This window comes from Arctopsyche grandis, unplaced genomic scaffold (assembly GCF_051622035.1).
Source record: "Arctopsyche grandis isolate Sample6627 unplaced genomic scaffold, ASM5162203v2 HiC_scaffold_35, whole genome shotgun sequence".
Lineage (NCBI taxonomy): Eukaryota > Metazoa > Arthropoda > Insecta > Trichoptera > Hydropsychidae > Arctopsyche > Arctopsyche grandis.
The window spans coordinates 119,695-134,924 of NW_027518440.1; the positions used below are offsets into that span (position 1 = coordinate 119,695).

At 38.6% G+C, this 15,230-nt stretch overlaps 1 protein-coding gene across 1 annotated transcript in view; it reads right to left on the bottom strand.

Annotated features, from left to right (window-relative positions):
• The window catches only part of LOC143921904 (uncharacterized), a 334,699-nt gene that overhangs the window by 24,811 nt on the left and 294,658 nt on the right, over positions 1-15,230 (bottom strand). The window lies entirely within an intron of this gene.

A 15,230-nucleotide genomic window follows, 5' to 3' on the forward strand; every position in this document is an offset into this window, starting at 1 on the left:
TTGCAATGTCGAATTCTTTGATTTCGGTGATGGTTAGGTTAGGTTGGGTTAGATTTGGTGAGGTAAGCGGGTTTTGTGTATATTTTTGCGATGTCGAATTCTTTGATTTCGGTGATAGTTAGGCTAGGTCGGGTTAGGTTTGGTGAGGTAAGCGAGTTTTGTGTTTATTTTTAAAATGTCGAATTCTTTGATTTCGGTGATGGTTAGGTTAGGTTGGGTTAGGTTTAGTGAGGTAAGCGAGTTTTGTGTATATTTTTGCAATGTCGAATTCTTTGATTTCGGTGATGGTAAGGTTAGGTTGGGTTAGTTTTGGTGAGTAAAGCGAGTTTTGTTTAAATTTTAAAATCTCGAATTCTTTGATTTCGGTGATGGTTAGGTTAGGTTGGGTTAGGTTTTGTGAGAAAAGCGGGTTTTGTGTATATTTTTGCATTGTCGAATTCTTTGTTTTCGGTGATAGTAAGGCTAAGTTGGGTTAGGTTTGGTGAGGTTAGCGAGTTTTGTGTTTATTTTTGCAATGTCGAATTCTTTGATTTCGGTGATGGTTAGGTTAGGTTGGGTTAGATTTGGTGAGGTAAGCGGGTTTTGTGTATATTTTTGCGATGTCGAATTCTTTGATTTCGGTGATAGTTAGGCTAGGTCGGGTTAGGTTTGGTGAGGTAAGCGAGTTTTGTGTTTATTTTTAAAATGTCGAATTCTTTGATTTCGGTGATGGTTAGGTTAGGTTGGGTTAGGTTTAGTGAGGTAAGCGAGTTTTGTGTATATTTTTGCAATGTCGAATTCTTGGATTACGGTGACGGTTTGGTTGGGTTGGGTTAGGTTTGTGAGGTTAGCGAGTTTTGTGAAAATCTTACAATCTCGAACTCTTTGATTTCGGTGACGGTTAGGTTGGGTTGGGTTAAGTTTGGTGAGGTTAGCGAGTTTTGTGTATATTTTTGCATTGTCGAATTCTTTGACTTCGGTGATAGTTAGGCTTGTTTGGGTTAGGTTTGGTGAGGTAAGCGAGTTTTGTGTATATTTTTGCATTGTCGAATTCTTTTATTTCGGTGATAGTAGGGCTAGGTTGGGTTAGGTTTGGTGAGGTTAGCGAGTTTTGTGTATATTTTTGCATTGTCGAATTCTTTTATTTCGGTGATAGTGAGGCTAGGTTGGGTTAGGTTTGGTGAGGTTAGCGAGTTTTGTGTTTATTTTTGCAATGTCGAATTCTTTGATTTCGGTGATGGTTAGGTTAGGTTGGGTTAGATTTGGTGAGGTAAGCGGGTTTTGTGTATATTTTTGCAATGTCGAATTCTTTGATTTCGGTGACGGTTAGGTTGGGTTGGGTTAAGTTTGGTGAGGTTAGCGAGTTTTGTGAAAATCTTACAATCTCGAACTCTTTGATTTCGGTGACGGTTAGGTTGGGTTGGGTTAAGTTTGGTGAGGTTAGCGAGTTTTGTGTATATTTTTGCATTGTCGAATTCTTTGACTTCGGTGATAGTTAGGCTTGGTTGGGTTAGGTTTGGTGAGGTAAGCGAGTTTTGTGTATATTTTTGCGATGTCGAATTCTTTGATTTCGGTGATAGTTAGGCTAGGTTGGGTTAGATTTGGTGAGGAAAGCGGGTTTTGTGTATATTTTTGCGATGTCGAATTCTTTGATTTCGGTGATAGTTAGGCTAGGTCGGGTTAGGTTTGGTGAGGTAAGCGAGTTTTGTGTTTATTTTTAAAATGTCGAATTCTTTGATTTCGGTGATGGTTAGGTTAGGTTGGGTTAGGTTTAGTGAGGTAAGCGAGTTTTGTGTATATTTTTGCAATGTCGAATTCTTTGATTTCGGTGATGGTTAGGTTAGGTTGGGTTAGTTTTGGTGAGTAAAGCGAGTTTTGTTTAAATTTTAAAATCTCGAATTCTTTGATTTCGGTGATGGTTAGGTTAGGTTGGGTTAGATTTGGTGAGGTAAGCGGGTTTTGTGTATATTTTTGCGATGTCGAATTCTTTGATTTCGGTGATAGTTAGGCTAGGTCGGGTTAGGTTTGGTGAGGTAAGCGAGTTTTGTGTTTATTTTTAAAATGTCGAATTCTTTGATTTCGGTGATGGTTAGGTTAGGTTGGGTTAGGTTTAGTGAGGTAAGCGAGTTTTGTGTATATTTTTGCATTGTCGAATTCTTTTATTTCGGTGATAGTGAGGCTAGGTTGGGTTAGGTTTGGTGAGGTTAGCGAGTTTTGTGTTTATTTTTGCAATGTCGAATTCTTTGATTTCGGTGATGGTTAGGTTAGGTTGGGTTAGATTTCGTGAGGTAAGCGGGTTTTGTGTATATTTTTGCAATGTCGAATTCTTTGATTTCGGTGACGGTTAGGTTAGGTTGGGTTAGGTTTGGTGAGGTTAGCGAGTTTTGTGAAAATCTTACAATCTCGAACTCTTTGATTTCGGTGACGGTTAGGTTGGGTTGGGTTAAGTTTGGTGAGGTTAGCGAGTTTTGTGTATATTTTTGCATTGTCGAATTCTTTGACTTCGGTGATAGTTAAGCTAGGTTGGGTTAGGTTTGGTGAGGTTAGCGAGTTTTGTGTTTATTTTTGCAATGTCGAATTCTTTGATTTCGGTAATGGTTAGGTTAGGTTGGGTTAGATTTGGTGAGGTAAGCGGGTTTTGTGTATATTTTTGCGATGTCGAATTCTTTGATTTCGGTGATAGTTAGGCTAGGTCGGGTTAGGTTTGGTGAGGTAAGCGAGTTTTGTGTTTATTTTTAAAATGTCGAATTCTTTGATTTCGGTGATGGTTAGGTTAGGTTGGGTTAGGTTTAGTGAGGTAAGCGAGTTTTGTGTATATTTTTGCAATGTCGAATTCTTTGATTTCGGTGATGGTTAGGTTAGGTTGGGTTAGTTTTGGTGAGTAAAGCGAGTTTTGTTTAAATTTTAAAATCTCGAATTCTTTGATTTCGGTGATGGTTAGGTTAGGTTGGGTTAGGTTTTGTGAGAAAAGCGGGTTTTGTGTATATTTTTGCATTGTCGAATTCTTTGTTTTCGGTGATAGTAAGGCTAAGTTGGGTTAGGTTTGGTGAGGTTAGCGAGTTTTGTGTTTATTTTTGCAATGTCGAATTCTTTGATTTCGGTGATGGTTAGGTTAGGTTGGGTTAGATTTGGTGAGGTAAGCGGGTTTTGTGTATATTTTTGCGATGTCGAATTCTTTGAGTTCGGTGATAGTTAGGCTAGGTCGGGTTAGGTTTGGTGAGGTAAGCGAGTTTTGTGTTTATTTTTAAAATGTCGAATTCTTTGATTTCGGTGATGGTTAGGTTAGGTTGGGTTAGGTTTAGTGAGGTAAGCGAGTTTTGTGTATATTTTTGCAATGTCGAATTCTTTGATTTCGGTGATGGTTAGGTTAGGTTGGGTTAGATTTGGTGAGGTAAGCGGGTTTTGTGTATATTTTTGCAATGTCGAATTCTTTGATTTCGGTGACGGTTAGGTTGGGTTGGGTTAAGTTTGGTGAGGTAAGCGAGTTTTGTGTATATTTTTGCATTGTCGAATTCTTTGTTTTCGGTGATAGTAAGGCTAGGTTGGGTTAGGTTTGGTGAGGTTAGCGAGTTTTGTGTATATTTTTGCATTGTCGAATTCTTTTCTTTCGGTGATAGTGAGGCTAGGTTGGGTTAGGTTTGGTGAGGTTAGCGAGTTTTGTGTTTATTTTTGCAATGTCGAATTCTTTGATTTCGGTGATGGTTAGGTTAGGTTGGGTTAGTTTTGGTGAGTAAAGCGAGTTTTGTTTAAATTTTAAAATCTCGAATTCTTTGATTTCGGTGATAGTTAGGTTAGGTTGGGTTAGGTTTTGTGAGAAAAGCGGGTTTTGTGTATATTTTTGCATTGTCGAATTCTTTGTTTTCGGTGATAGTAAGGCTAGGTTGGGTTAGGTTTGGTGAGGTTAGCGAGTTTTGTGTATATTTTTGCATTGTCAAATTCTTTTATTTCGGTGATAGTGAGGCTAGGTTGGGTTAGGTTTGGTGAGGTTAGCGAGTTTTGTGTTTATTTTTGCAATGTCGAATTCTTTGATTTCGGTGATGGTTAGGTTAGGTTGGGTTAGATTTGGTGAGGTAAGCGGGTTTTGTGTATATTTTTGCGATGTCGAATTCTTTGATTTCGGTGATAGTTAGGCTAGGTCGGGTTAGGTTTGGTGAGGTAAGCGAGTTTTGTGTTTTTTTTAAAATGTCGAATTCTTTGATTTCGGTGATGGTTAGGTTAGGTTGGGTTAGGTTTAGTGAGGTAAGCGAGTTTTGTGTATATTTTTGCAATGTCGAATTCTTGGATTACGGTGACGGTTTGGTTGGGTTGGGTTAGGTTTGTGAGGTTAGCGAGTTTTGTGAAAATCTTACAATCTCGAACTCTTTGATTTCGGTGACGGTTAGGTTGGGTTGGGTTAAGTTTGGTGAGGTTAGCGAGTTTTGTGTATATTTTTGCATTGTCGAATTCTTTGACTTCGGTGATAGTTAGGCTTGTTTGGGTTAGGTTTGGTGAGGTAAGCGAGTTTTGTGTATATTTTTGCATTGTCGAATTCTTTTATTTCGGTGATAGTAGGGCTAGGTTGGGTTAGGTTTGGTGAGGTTAGCGAGTTTTGTGTATATTTTTGCATTGTCGAATTCTTTTATTTCGGTGATAGTGAGGCTAGGTTGGGTTAGGTTTGGTGAGGTTAGCGAGTTTTGTGTTTATTTTTGCAATGTCGAATTCTTTGATTTCGGTGATGGTTAGGTTAGGTTGGGTTAGATTTGGTGAGGTAAGCGGGTTTTGTGTATATTTTTGCAATGTCGAATTCTTTGATTTCGGTGACGGTTAGGTTGGGTTGGGTTAGGTTTGGTGAGGTAAGCGAGTTTTGTGAAAATCTTACAATCTCGAACTCTTTGATTTCGGTGACGGTTAGGTTGGGTTGGGTTAAGTTTGGTGAGGTTAGCGAGTTTTGTGTATATTTTTGCATTGTCGAATTCTTTGACTTCGGTGATAGTTAGGCTAGGTTGGGTTAGGTTTGGTGAGGTTAGCGAGTTTTGTGTTTATTTTTGCAATGTCGAATTCTTTGATTTCGGTGATGGTTAGGTTAGGTTGGGTTAGATTTGGTGAGGTAAGCGGGTTTTGTGTATATTTTTGCGATGTCGAATTCTTTGATTTCGGTGATAGTTAGGCTAGGTCGGGTTAGGTTTGGTGAGGTAAGCGAGTTTTGTGTTTATTTTTAAAATGTCGAATTCTTTGATTTCGGTGATGGTTAGGTTAGGTTGGGTTAGGTTTAGTGAGGTAAGCGAGTTTTGTGTATATTTTTGCAATGTCGAATTCTTTGATTTCGGTGATGGTTAGGTTAGGTTGGGTTAGTTTTGGTGAGTAAAGCGAGTTTTGTTTAAATTTTAAAATCTCGAATTCTTTGATTTCGGTGATGGTTAGGTTAGGTTGGGTTAGATTTGGTGAGGTAAGCGGGTTTTGTGTATATTTTTGCGATGTCGAATTCTTTGATTTCGGTGATAGTTAGGCTAGGTCGGGTTAGGTTTGGTGAGGTAAGCGAGTTTTGTGTTTATTTTTAAAATGTCGAATTCTTTGATTTCGGTGATGGTTAGGTTAGGTTGGGTTAGGTTTAGTGAGGTAAGCGAGTTTTGTGTATATTTTTGCATTGTCGAATTCTTTTATTTCGGTAAAAGTGAGGCTAGGTTGGGTTAGGTTTGGTGAGGTTAGCGAGTTTTGTGTTTATTTTTGCAATGTCGAATTCTTTGATTTCGGTGATGGTTAGGTTAGGTTGGGTTAGATTTGGTGAGGTAAGCGGGTTTTGTGTATATTTTTGCAATGTCGAATTCTTTGATTTCGGTGACGGTTAGGTTGGGTTGGGTTAGGTTTGGTGAGGTTAGCGAGTTTTGTGAAAATCTTACAATCTCGAACTCTTTGATTTCGGTGACGGTTAGGTTGGGTTGGGTTAAGTTTGGTGAGGTTAGCGAGTTTTGTGTATATTTTTGCATTGTCGAATTCTTTGACTTCGGTGATAGTTAAGCTAGGTTGGGTTAGGTTTGGTGAGGTTAGCGAGTTTTGTGTTTATTTTTGCAATGTCGAATTCTTTGATTTCGGTGATGGTTAGGTTAGGTTGGGTTAGATTTGGTGAGGTAAGCGGGTTTTGTGTATATTTTTGCGATGTCGAATTCTTTGATTTCGGTGATAGTTAGGCTAGGTCGGGTTAGGTTTGGTGAGGTAAGCGAGTTTTGTGTTTATTTTTAAAATGTCGAATTCTTTGATTTCGGTGATGGTTAGGTTAGGTTGGGTTAGGTTTAGTGAGGTAAGCGAGTTTTGTGTATATTTTTGCAATGTCGAATTCTTTGATTTCGGTGATGGTAAGGTTAGGTTGGGTTAGTTTTGGTGAGTAAAGCGAGTTTTGTTTAAATTTTAAAATCTCGAATTCTTTGATTTCGGTGATGGTTAGGTTAGGTTGGGTTAGGTTTTGTGAGAAAAGCGGGTTTTGTGTATATTTTTGCATTGTCGAATTCTTTGTTTTCGGTGATAGTAAGGCTAAGTTGGGTTAGGTTTGGTGAGGTTAGCGAGTTTTGTGTTTATTTTTGCAATGTCGAATTCTTTGATTTCGGTGATGGTTAGGTTAGGTTGGGTTAGATTTGGTGAGGTAAGCGGGTTTTGTGTATATTTTTGCGATGTCGAATTCTTTGATTTCGGTGATAGTTAGGCTAGGTCGGGTTAGGTTTGGTGAGGTAAGCGAGTTTTGTGTTTATTTTTAAAATGTCGAATTCTTTGATTTCGGTGATGGTTAGGTTAGGTTGGGTTAGGTTTAGTGAGGTAAGCGAGTTTTGTGTATATTTTTGCAATGTCGAATTCTTGGATTACGGTGACGGTTTGGTTGGGTTGGGTTAGGTTTGTGAGGTTAGCGAGTTTTGTGAAAATCTTACAATCTCGAACTCTTTGATTTCGGTGACGGTTAGGTTGGGTTGGGTTAAGTTTGGTGAGGTTAGCGAGTTTTGTGTATATTTTTGCATTGTCGAATTCTTTGACTTCGGTGATAGTTAGGCTTGTTTGGGTTAGGTTTGGTGAGGTAAGCGAGTTTTGTGTATATTTTTGCATTGTCGAATTCTTTTATTTCGGTGATAGTAGGGCTAGGTTGGGTTAGGTTTGGTGAGGTTAGCGAGTTTTGTGTATATTTTTGCATTGTCGAATTCTTTTATTTCGGTGATAGTGAGGCTAGGTTGGGTTAGGTTTGGTGAGGTTAGCGAGTTTTGTGTTTATTTTTGCAATGTCGAATTCTTTGATTTCGGTGATGGTTAGGTTAGGTTGGGTTAGATTTGGTGAGGTAAGCGGGTTTTGTGTATATTTTTGCAATGTCGAATTCTTTGATTTCGGTGACGGTTAGGTTGGGTTGGGTTAAGTTTGGTGAGGTTAGCGAGTTTTGTGAAAATCTTACAATCTCGAACTCTTTGATTTCGGTGACGGTTAGGTTGGGTTGGGTTAAGTTTGGTGAGGTTAGCGAGTTTTGTGTATATTTTTGCATTGTCGAATTCTTTGACTTCGGTGATAGTTAGGCTTGGTTGGGTTAGGTTTGGTGAGGTAAGCGAGTTTTGTGTATATTTTTGCGATGTCGAATTCTTTGATTTCGGTGATAGTTAGGCTAGGTTGGGTTAGATTTGGTGAGGTAAGCGGGTTTTGTGTATATTTTTGCGATGTCGAATTCTTTGATTTCGGTGATAGTTAGGCTAGGTCGGGTTAGGTTTGGTGAGGTAAGCGAGTTTTGTGTTTATTTTTAAAATGTCGAATTCTTTGATTTCGGTGATGGTTAGGTTAGGTTGGGTTAGGTTTAGTGAGGTAAGCGAGTTTTGTGTATATTTTTGCAATGTCGAATTCTTTGATTTCGGTGATGGTTAGGTTAGGTTGGGTTAGTTTTGGTGAGTAAAGCGAGTTTTGTTTAAATTTTAAAATCTCGAATTCTTTGATTTCGGTGATGGTTAGGTTAGGTTGGGTTAGATTTGGTGAGGTAAGCGGGTTTTGTGTATATTTTTGCGATGTCGAATTCTTTGATTTCGGTGATAGTTAGGCTAGGTCGGGTTAGGTTTGGTGAGGTAAGCGAGTTTTGTGTTTATTTTTAAAATGTCGAATTCTTTGATTTCGGTGATGGTTAGGTTAGGTTGGGTTAGGTTTAGTGAGGTAAGCGAGTTTTGTGTATATTTTTGCATTGTCGAATTCTTTTATTTCGGTGATAGTGAGGCTAGGTTGGGTTAGGTTTGGTGAGGTTAGCGAGTTTTGTGTTTATTTTTGCAATGTCGAATTCTTTGATTTCGGTGATGGTTAGGTTAGGTTGGGTTAGATTTGGTGAGGTAAGCGGGTTTTGTGTATATTTTTGCAATGTCGAATTCTTTGATTTCGGTGACGGTTAGGTTAGGTTGGGTTAGGTTTGGTGAGGTTAGCGAGTTTTGTGAAAATCTTACAATCTCGAACTCTTTGATTTCGGTGACGGTTAGGTTGGGTTGGGTTAAGTTTGGTGAGGTTAGCGAGTTTTGTGTATATTTTTGCATTGTCGAATTCTTTGACTTCGGTGATAGTTAAGCTAGGTTGGGTTAGGTTTGGTGAGGTTAGCGAGTTTTGTGTTTATTTTTGCAATGTCGAATTCTTTGATTTCGGTGATGGTTAGGTTAGGTTGGGTTAGATTTGGTGAGGTAAGCGGGTTTTGTGTATATTTTTGCGATGTCGAATTCTTTGATTTCGGTGATAGTTAGGCTAGGTCGGGTTAGGTTTGGTGAGGTAAGCGAGTTTTGTGTTTATTTTTAAAATGTCGAATTCTTTGATTTCGGTGATGGTTAGGTTAGGTTGGGTTAGGTTTAGTGAGGTAAGCGAGTTTTGTGTATATTTTTGCAATGTCGAATTCTTTGATTTCGGTGATGGTTAGGTTAGGTTGGGTTAGTTTTGGTGAGTAAAGCGAGTTTTGTTTAAATTTTAAAATCTCGAATTCTTTGATTTCGGTGATGGTTAGGTTAGGTTGGGTTAGGTTTTGTGAGAAAAGCGGGTTTTGTGTATATTTTTGCATTGTCGAATTCTTTGTTTTCGGTGATAGTAAGGCTAAGTTGGGTTAGGTTTGGTGAGGTTAGCGAGTTTTGTGTTTATTTTTGCAATGTCGAATTCTTTGATTTCGGTGATGGTTAGGTTAGGTTGGGTTAGATTTGGTGAGGTAAGCGGGTTTTGTGTATATTTTTGCGATGTCGAATTCTTTGATTTCGGTGATAGTTAGGCTAGGTCGGGTTAGGTTTGGTGAGGTAAGCGAGTTTTGTGTTTATTTTTAAAATGTCGAATTCTTTGATTTCGGTGATGGTTAGGTTAGGTTGGGTTAGGTTTAGTGAGGTAAGCGAGTTTTGTGTATATTTTTGCAATGTCGAATTCTTGGATTACGGTGACGGTTTGGTTGGGTTGGGTTAGGTTTGTGAGGTTAGCGAGTTTTGTGAAAATCTTACAATCTCGAACTCTTTGATTTCGGTGACGGATAGGTTGGGTTGGGTTAAGTTTGGTGAGGTTAGCGAGTTTTGTGTATATTTTTGCATTGTCGAATTCTTTGACTTCGGTGATAGTTAGGCTTGTTTGGGTTAGGTTTGGTGAGGTAAGCGAGTTTTGTGTATATTTTTGCATTGTCGAATTCTTTTATTTCGGTGATAGTAGGGCTAGGTTGGGTTAGGTTTGGTGAGGTTAGCGAGTTTTGTGTATATTTTTGCATTGTCGAATTCTTTTATTTCGGTGATAGTGAGGCTAGGTTGGGTTAGGTTTGGTGAGGTTAGCGAGTTTTGTGTTTATTTTTGCAATGTCGAATTCTTTGATTTCGGTGATGGTTAGGTTAGGTTGGGTTAGATTTGGTGAGGTAAGCGGGTTTTGTGTATATTTTTGCAATGTCGAATTCTTTGATTTCGGTGACGGTTAGGTTGGGTTGGGTTAAGTTTGGTGAGGTTAGCGAGTTTTGTGAAAATCTTACAATCTCGAACTCTTTGATTTCGGTGACGGTTAGGTTGGGTTGGGTTAAGTTTGGTGAGGTTAGCGAGTTTTGTGTATATTTTTGCATTGTCGAATTCTTTGACTTCGGTGATAGTTAGGCTTGGTTGGGTTAGGTTTGGTGAGGTAAGCGAGTTTTGTGTATATTTTTGCGATGTCGAATTCTTTGATTTCGGTGATAGTTAGGCTAAGTTGGGTAAGGTTTGGTGAGGTTAGCGAGTTTTGTGTTTATTTTTAAAATGTCGAAATCTTTGATTTCGGTGATGGTTAGGTTAGGTTGGGTTAGGTTTAGTGAGGTAAGCGAGTTTTGTGTATATTTTTGCAATGTCGAATTCTTTGATTTCGGTGACGGTTAGGTTGGGTTGGGTTAGGTTTGGTGAGGTTAGCGAGTTTTGTGAAAATCTTACAATCTCGAACTCTTTGATTTCGGTGACGGTTAGGTTGGGTTGGGTTAAGTTTGGTGAGGTTAGCGAGTTTTGTGTATATTTTTGCATTGTCAAATTCTTTGACTTCGGTGATAGTTAGGCTTGGTTGGGTTAGGTTTGGTGAGGTAAGCGAGTTTTGTGTATATTTTAGCATTGTCGAATTCTTTTATTTCGGTGATAGTAGGGCTGGGTTGGGTTAGGTTTGGTGAGGTTAGCGAGTTTTGTGTATATTTTTGCGATGTCGAATTCTTTGATTTCGGTGATAGTTAGGCTAGGTTAGGTTAGGTTTGGTGAGGTTAGCGAGTTTTGTGTTTATTTTTAAAATGTCGAATTCTTTGATTTCGGTGATGGTTAGGTTAGGTTGGGTTAGGTTTAGTGAGGACAGCGAGTTTTGTGTATATTTTTGCATTGTCGAATTCTTTGATTTCGGTGACGGTTAGGTTGGGTTGGGTTAGGTTTGGTGAGGTTAGCGAGTTTTGTGAAAATCTTACAATCTCGAACTCTTTGATTTCGGTGACGGTTAGGTTGGGTTGGGTTAAGTTTGGTGAGGTTAGCGAGTTTTTTGTATATTTTTGCATTGTCGAATTCTTTGACTTCGGTGATAGTTAGGCTTGGTTGGGTTAGGTTTGGTGAGGTAAGCGAGTTTTGTGTATATTTTTGCATTGTCGAATTCTTTTATTTCGGTGATAGTAGGGCTAGGTTGGGTTAGGTTTGGTGAGGTTAGCGAGTTTTGTGTATATTTTTGCAATGTCGAATTCTTTGATTTCGGTGACGGTTAGGTTGGGTTGGGTTAGGTTTGGTGAGGTTAGCGAGTTTTGTGTAAATCTAAAAAACTCGAGTTCTTTGATTTCGATGATCGTTAAGTTAGGTTGGGTTAGGTTTGGTGAGTGAAGCGAGTTTCGTGTATATTTTTGCAATGTCGAATTCTTTGATTTCGGTGATGGTAAGGCTAGGTTGGGTGAGGGTTGGTTAGGTTAGCGAGTTTTGTGTATATTTTTGCATTGTCGAATTCTTTGTTTTCGGTGATGGTTAGGTTAGGTTGGGTTAGGTTTAGTGAGGTAAGCGAGTTTTGTATATATTTTTGCAATGTCGAATTCTTTGATTTCGGTGACGGTTAGGTTGGGTTGGGTTAGGTTTGGTGAGGTTAGCGAGTTTTGTGTAAATCTTAAAAACTCGAGTTCTTTGATTTCGTTGATCGTTAAGTTAGGTTGGGTGAGGTTTGGTGAGTGAAGCAAATTTCGTGTATATTTTTGCAATGTCGAATTCTTTGATTTCGGTGATGGTTAGGTTAGGTTGGGTTAGTTTTGGTGAGTAAAGCGAGTTTTGTTTAAATATTAAAATCTCGAATTCTTTGATTTCGGTGATGGTTAGGTTAGGTTGGGTTAGGTTTTGTGAGAAAAGCGGGTTTTGTGTATATTTTTGCATTGTCGAATTCTTTGTTTTCGGTGATAGTGAGGCTAGGTTGGGTTAGGTTTGGTGAGGTTAGCGAGTTTTGTGAAAATCTTACAATCTCGAACTCTTTGATTTCGGTGACGGTTAGGTTGGGTTGGGTTAAGTTTGGTGAGGTTAGCGAGTTTTGTGTATATTTTTGCATTGTCGAATTCTTTGACTTAGGTGATAGTTAGGCTTGGTTGGGTTAGGTTTGGTGAGGTAAGCGAGTTTTGTGTATATTTTTGCATTGTCGAATTCTTTTATTTCGGTGATAGTAGGGCTAGGTTGGGTTAGGTTTGGTGAGGTTAGCGAGTTTTGTGTATATTTTTGCATTGTCGAATTCTTTTATTTCGGCGATAGTGAGGCTAGGTTGGGTTAGGTTTGGTGAGGTTAGCGAGTTTTGTGTTTATTTTTGCAATGTCGAATTCTTTGATTTCGGTGATGGTTAGGTTAGGTTGGGTTAGTTTTGGTGAGTAAAGCGAGTTTTGTTTAAATTTTAAAATCTCGAATTCTTTGATTTTGGTGATGGTTAGGTTAGGTTGGGTTAGGTTTTGTGAGAAAAGCGGGTTTTGTGTATATTTTTGCAATGTCGAATTCTTTGATTTCGGTGATGGTTAGGTTAGGTTGGGTTAGGTTTAGTGAGGTAAGCGAGTTTTGTGTATATTTTTGCAATGTCGAATTCTTTGATTTCGGTGACGGTTAGGTTGGGTTGGGTTAGGTTTGGTGAGGTTAGCGAGTTTTGTGAAAATCTTACAATCTCGAACTTTTTGATTTCGGTGACGGTTAGGTTGGGTTGGGTTAAGTTTGGTGAGGTAAGCGAGTTTTGTGTATATTTTTGCATTGTCGAATTCTTTGACTTCGGTGATAGTTAGGCTTGGTTGGGTTAGGTTTGGTGAGGTAAGCGAGTTTTGTGTATATTTTTGCATTGTCGAATTCTTTTATTTCGGTGATAGTAGGGCTAGGTTGGGTTAAGTTTGGTGAGGTAAGCGAGTTTTGTGTATATTTTTGCGATGTCAAATTCTTTGATTTCGGTGATAGTTAGGCTAGGTTGGGTTAGGTTTGGTGAGGTTAGCAAATTTGGGGTTAATTTTTAAAATGTCGAATTCTTTGATTTCGGTGATGGTTAGGTTAGGTTGGGTTAGGTTTAGTGAGGTAAGCGAGTTTTGTGTATATTTTTGCAATGTCGAATTCTTTGATTTCGGTGACGGTTAGGTTGGGTTGGGTTAGGTTTGGTGAGGTTAGCGAGTTTTGTGAAAATCTTACAATCTCGAACTTTTTGATTTCGGTGACGGTTAGGTTGGGTTGGGTTAAGTTTGGTGAGGTAAGCGAGTTTTGTGTATATTTTTGCATTGTCGAATTCTTTGACTTCGGTGATAGTTAGGCTTGGTTGGGTTAGGTTTGGTGAGGTAAGCGAGTTTTGTGTATATTTTTGCATTGTCGAATTCTTTTATTTCGGTGATAGTAGGGCTAGGTTGGGTTAAGTTTGGTGAGGTAAGCGAGTTTTGTGTATATTTTTGCGATGTCAAATTCTTTGATTTCGGTGATAGTTAGGCTAGGTTGGGTTAGGTTTGGTGAGGTTAGCAAATTTGGGGTTAATTTTTAAAATGTCGAATTCTTTGATTTCGGTGATGGTTAGGTTAGGTTGGGTTAGGTTAAGTGAGGTAAGCGAGTTTTGTATATATTTTTGCAATGTGAAATTCTTTGATTTCGGTGACGGTTAGGTTGGGTTGGGTTAGGTTTGGTGAGGTTAGCGAGTTTTGTGTAAATCTAAAAAACTCGAGTTCTTTGATTTCGATGATCGTTAAGTTAGGTTGGGTTAGGTTTGGTGAGTGAAGCGAGTTTCGTGTATATTTTTGCAATGTCGAATTCTTTGATTTCGGTGATGGTAAGGCTAGGTTGAATGAGGGTTGGTTAGGTTCGCGAGTTTTGTGTATATTTTTGCATTGTCGAATTCTTTGTTTTCGGTGATGGTAAGGTTAGGTTGGGTTAGGTTTAGTGAGGTAAGCGAGTTTTGTATATATTTTTGCAATGTCGAATTCTTTGATTTCGGTGACGGTTAGGTTGGGTTGGGTTAGGTTGGTGAGGTAAGCGAGTTTTGTGTAAATCTTAAAAACTCGAGTTCTTTGATTTCGTTGATCGTAAAGTTAGGTTGGGTGAGGTTTGGTGAGTGAAGCAAATTTCGTGTATATTTTTGCAATGTCGAATTCTTTGATTTCGGTGATGGTTAGGTTAGGTTGGGTTAGTTTTGGTGAGTAAAGCGAGTTTTGTTTAAATTTTAAAATCTCGAATTCTTTGATTTCGGTGATGGTTAGGTTAGGTTGGGTTAGGTTTTGTGAGAAAAGCGGGTTTTGTGTATATTTTTGCATTGTCGAATTCTTTGTTTTCGGTGATAGTAAGGCTAGGTTGGGTTAGGTTTGGGGAGGTTAGCGAGTTTTGTGTATATTTTTGCTTTGTCGAATTCTTTTATTTCGGTGATAGTGAGGCTAGGTTGGGTTTGGTTTGGTGAGGTTAGCGAGTTTTGTGTTTATTTTTGCAATGTCGAATTCTTTGATTTCGGTGATGGTTAGGTAAGGTTGGGTTAAGTTTAGTGAGGTAAGCGAGTTTTGTGTATATTTTTGCAATCTCGAATTCTTTGATTTCGGTGATGGTTAGGTTAGGTTGGGTTAGTTTTGGTGAGTAAAGCGAGTTTTGTTTAAATTTTAAAATCTCGAATTCTTTGATTTTGGTGATGGTTAGGTTAGGTTGGGTTAGGTTTTGTGAGAAAAGCGGGTTTTGTGTATATTTTTGCATTGTCGAATTCTTTGTTTTCGGTGATAGTAAGGCTAGGTTGTGTTAGGTTTGGTGAGGTTAGCGAGTTTTGTGTATATTTTTGCATTGTCGAATTCTTTTATTTCGTTGATAGTGAGGCTAGGTTGGGTTAGGTTTGGTGAGGTTAGCGAGTTTTGTGTTTATTTTTGCAAAGTCGAATTCTTTGATTTCGGTGATGGTTAGGTTAGGTTGGGTTGGATTTGGTGAGGTAAGCGGAATTTGTGTATATTTTTGCGATGTCGAATTCTTTGATTTCGGTGATAGTTAGGCTAGGTTGGGTTAGGTTTGGTGAGGTAAGCGAGTTTTGTGTTCATTTTTAAAATGTCGAATTCTTTGATTTCGGTGATGGTTAGGTAAGGTTGGGTTAGGTTTAGTGAGGTAAGCGAGTTTTGTGTATATTTTTGCAATCTCGAATTCTTTGATTTCGGTGATGGTTAGGTTAGGTTGGGTTAGTTTTGGTGAGTAAAGCGAGTTTTGTTTAAATTTTAAAATCTCGAATTCTTTGATTTTGGTGATGGTTAGGTTAGGTTGGGTTAGGTTTTGTGAGAAAAGCGGGTTTTGTGTATATTTTTGCATTGTCGAATTCTTTGTTTTCGGTGATAGAAAGGCTAGGTTGTGTTAGGT